At 34.6% G+C, this 4,730-nt stretch overlaps 1 long non-coding RNA gene across 1 annotated transcript; it reads left to right on the plus strand.

Moving 5' to 3' along the window:
• The first annotated feature begins 512 nt into the window (after positions 1–512).
• LOC137851736 (uncharacterized) lies at positions 513–2,651 on the plus strand. The gene is made up of 3 exons (XR_011093410.1): positions 513–632; positions 1,115–1,199; positions 1,647–2,651. It is a non-coding gene; the product is annotated as an uncharacterized lncRNA (long non-coding RNA).
• The last annotated feature ends 2,079 nt before the right edge of the window (positions 2,652–4,730 follow it).

Below are 4,730 nucleotides of genomic sequence, written 5' to 3' on the forward strand. Positions count from 1 at the left end.
GGATACACAACTTTGTCCCCTATCTGAATTTATTCCCTGGAGGAATATTTACACCTTTTCAGATATATATGCACACTACCCTCCAATCTCAAAGTTGGGTGCTAGGTGGTATGAAAGTCCACCATGATCTAAAGCAATGCATGAAGAGGTGATCTGCATTCTTAATTCCATATTTCAATTCTAAAACTGTATTTTCTGATTTTTGATTAGTGACTTTCCAGGTTTAAGGGGGGATGTTGTATGTGGGAGGTTTTTACAGCAAAGTACAAACCAAGTGCTATGACCTGATGGATAAATAATGCTATTAGGTCCACCTGTATACAAAGACTCAGTAGCATTACCTCCATGTTCAATTTAGCACAAAATCTCCAGTAACAAACCTCACATTTCTGTTTGTAATATCTAAAGAATCAATTCTAAATGCACTTAATCTGTTTCTGTGAGGTCTCCACTCACCCACAGACATTTAACCAATCATTACTGAAGCTGCTTCTAATGCTCTAAATGCCTGATGAGCTTCAGGCCATGGCTATTTAATTATTGAAGAAGTGTTTTAAGAAGTGACAGAGAAACATTGCTTTCTTCCTTGATGTATTACACTCTTACTGTGGCCTGATCCAGAAAACAAGGAGGTCTGTATAAGTATTTACACGAACCAGGGCAAATCATTATTCAGGCTCTTCAGGCTCAGCGCTGTTTTTTTTTGTTTGGTTGGTTGGTTGTTTTTTTGTTTTGTTTTGTTTTAAACAGTCTCCTTCTCTTGCTTTTGCCCTCATAGTTTTCTATCTACACTTGCAGCCTGATCTGATTCTACTGAATAATTGATTGTACGGTATCATATCATTCCAAGTGCATCCTCATTTCCCACTTCTTTTTTATATACAGTTTTTGTTGCTGTTTACTTTTTAAACTGTTAAAAGTTTTTTGCTTGCTTGTTTTCCCTATTGCCTTTAGTACTAATCAAAGAGTACTGAGTGTACTGTTCAGGGCTGTTGGGGATAGGAGAAAGAAGAGAGAAAAAAAAGGGTGGGGGGTGGGGAGAAGGAGTAATGAATTTTAATTCTCTGGCTCCTGTAAAGTTTTGCTTCTAGTGCTCACATTTCATGCTTTACAGGTGAATGTATTTTATTCCCATGATCTCTACAAGTCTGTTCACACACACTGAAGATCACTCTCCAGAGTACGGCCCTTCCAAGCCAGTATGTAAACAACTCTTTCATAAATTAGGGGTCTTCTCAGCCTAATTGCTTCTCTTGTACATGTTTTGAGGAGTTAATGGAAGAAAGTGCTACTCCATCTCTGCTCACAGATTATAAAATGTGTTTTGCTGTTATCAACAACAGATGAAGAAAACTGCACTATTGTGGATCAGGTCAATTACTTCTACATGTAGTCTTATCACGTGGTAATCTCTGCAGTGCCTGAATGCCTCTGGCAGTACATTAAGCAGCACAAAAGGTCTGTCACATTTCGTCCACTCAGCTTCAGGAGTCTGTTAAGTGAACTGTTGCATAATAGGCAAAAGTATAGCCTATAGTTGGGTTTCTTTGTGTGTGTGTCTTTAATATAGCTATCTTTAAAATTAAGTTTTATAATTTCCTGGAACCTCCTGCTAGATCAGTCAGTCTAAATTTCATCTACTGCAGGTTGTCTCTCTCCTTGAAGAGCTCCATTATGTCAGTCAAGCAAAACTACTGGGGACAGTTTTCATCTAGTTTTTCTAGATAACATCAGGTCAGGCTACGGAGAATTTGGATGAAGACTGTATATAGCGGTAATATTCTATAGAAAATCCATTCAGAGAATATAAAGATTGCAGTGTTCAAGGAAACAAGATTGTGTTGTGCTTCACTTTTTGTAGAATACAGAATATAGAATTTCACATGAGCTTCTGTTTTACACATTTACCAGCAGGAGTTCAGAACAAGGCTAGTGGCAAATAAGCAAGTTCATAGAGATTTTAATTTCTGTTATTTGCTTTTTATATCTGTAAAGGAACACGAAATATTTCTTCAGAAATATGTCACTGTGCTCAAGCGACTCTCTTATGCATATCTAATGGAGAATAGTCCAAGTGGTAAGTTAGTAAATGTGTCACAAGCTGATGTTTGCAGTTCCAGCTAGGCTCCATATGCACATTTAGGTGTCTAAATACAATTTGTAATCTAGCCCTCAGCTATCTAGGCATTCAAAAGTGAGACTCAGAATTTCGTGTCAGTTGCACGGTTTTGTATAAACTACCTTAAATATATTAAAATGTTTTTCCTATAAACACTTGTGGAAGTGCATAGCTGATATTTATTTATTTAAACTTTCTGACATTATGTCTCTATAAATATTTTAAAATATACTAAAAGAATACTGAATTTAATTTAAATGTAATTATTTGATAAAAGTTCTGTATATTCATTACACAGAAAGAATATGTAGTTTCATTGGTAATTACTGTCACTTTCTGTAATTCATATCTGGCATGTGTTTAAATATTTTTTTTATATCATAATTTTTTGTTGTGTCTGCTAATTAGGACAAGCATGAATGCTATTTACTCATTGAAATTAAGAAAAAATAATATAGTCACCTATTACCCCTTATCATCATTTCATAATTGTAATGGTGTTACAAGATGAACACTTTTTTTTTTTTTTCTGTTAAAGAGATCAGATTTTCCTGCTTTGTGCAAAACAATTGGATACACAGGTATGACACACATAAGCTTTTCTATAAATTGCAGGATCCCAAAAGATTGCTGTTAGAAACTTGTAGATGCAACTTATGTGAATTTATCCAAGGGCAAAAGTGGTCACCATGAGCTATCTGAAATGTTTATGTGTAATACCTTACTACTGCTTTTGAAGGTGAAATGCACATGCAGACCAAAAGACACAGTAGAGTCTGTGACTGTTGAGCTTAGTAGTGTCTTAAATTGGAATCATATTTTTTCATCCAGAATAGCATAAAATATTATAATGCTTCCTTTGTTTCACAAAATTCTTCACCTTCACAAGAGGTGATTGATAAATACCAATTACTAATATTATGTATATTTAATAATCTTGTAAATTTTAATTTTATAAAGAAAGGTAAAAGTTAAAAAGGAATAACACACAAATATTTTACTCACAGCAAATAATTTACTTGAAGCCAGGAAACAAACAAACAAAAACACAACAAATAATTAAGCCTGTTACAAAGCCTAAGAAATAAAGGACTTACAGTCTGCATCAGAAAATACTCCCAGAAAACAAAGAAGTAAATTAAAATTGAATTTTTATCCTTCAAAATATTCTCAAGAATCTATGTAACCCATCAAGTTTCTGAGATGTAAGTGAATTGCATAGTGAAAAGCACAACTGAATTCTGTGACACAGAAACACAGGTACTCTAGCAGTAGATCTAGAGATACCTTTTTAAAGGTTTATATGCTGGTATTTATCCTTCTGAAGCTTCTTCATCACAAGGTTTCCCTTACGCACATTTTTTTTTTATTTGATCCTATTTGATATTTTCCTATTACTGCATTAATGTAAAGCTGGTCATTTGATGCAGTTCCATCTGTTAAGTATTTCACAATAAGATTTTCATGTTAATTATGTCTTTGCACCCATCCATATAACTATGACTGGAATCCAGCACATGAGTTCCTTTTATCGCTTTATCTTCTCAGTTAGAACCAGGAGTTGCAAGGTCAGGAGAGGAACCCACCACGTACATACAAATAGCAATGGGAATGTCATCGCTGTCACCTCCAACATTTCTCCAAAGGAGGACTGTACTCCTCAACAGAAGGCTGTAGTCAAGCAGAAAGCAAGGTCAGGAGGAAAGGCAGCATAAAACTCCACTGGCAGCCAGCATGATGGTTTTGTTTAGAGCTCAGTTTGAGTCCAATCTTTTGTATGAGAGCTTAGTAAAAGCTGAAACATTTGACTGGAATGTTGTTGTTCTAGGTGACTAAGTAACTTCCAGCATTTAAACTCAGACAGCTGAAGTTCCTCTCTTAACTGGGTCTCAGTAGTTTCCAGTCTGATAAAGCTGTGACAACTGGGTGAGGCTAAATCTTGAGCTGCACCACTGTTCATCATTAGCAAATCTACCCATTCATTTTGTTTATTATGGACTACGGGTTATGAGTTAATATATTTTGGGATGTCCTCTGTCTGGAAGTAAATGTTATTCTTTGCATACAAAATCAGGTATTACTGAGCAGATGTAATAAAAATATTTAAACAGATACCTGAATTGCAGGTATGGATCTTCCAACATTCTATATTTATTGCGCATCTTTTCTGTAGATAGTTTTGCTTATTTATCTTGTAAAAATGTGCATTTTGAATTTTTATAACATAACTTACCTATTCCATTTCCAAATCTGTCATCTTTGGAATATCTCTGGAAAGTTATGACACTAATTATAAAGAAACCATTGAGTTATTCCAGCTTGAAAAACAATGGAATTTACAAAGAGATCCACACTCCAGAAGGTGGGGTTCTTAGGAGCTGACATATAACATCAATGTAGACAGAACCTTGGTATACAATATTCTGCATGTACATATGTGCATGCATGTCTTCAGTAAGATAATGTACAAAAAATAAAGCCTATAAACATAATGTAAGACACAAAAGTTGGAACAATTTTTAATGATGAAAATAAAGAAAGCATGGGAGACAAGAGCTTTATTTGTTCAGTGGTGTCCTAATAATTTTTTTATTATTATTATTTTTTAAGC

This window comes from Anas acuta, chromosome 2 (assembly GCF_963932015.1).
Source record: "Anas acuta chromosome 2, bAnaAcu1.1, whole genome shotgun sequence".
Taxonomy (NCBI): Eukaryota; Metazoa; Chordata; class Aves; order Anseriformes; family Anatidae; genus Anas; species Anas acuta.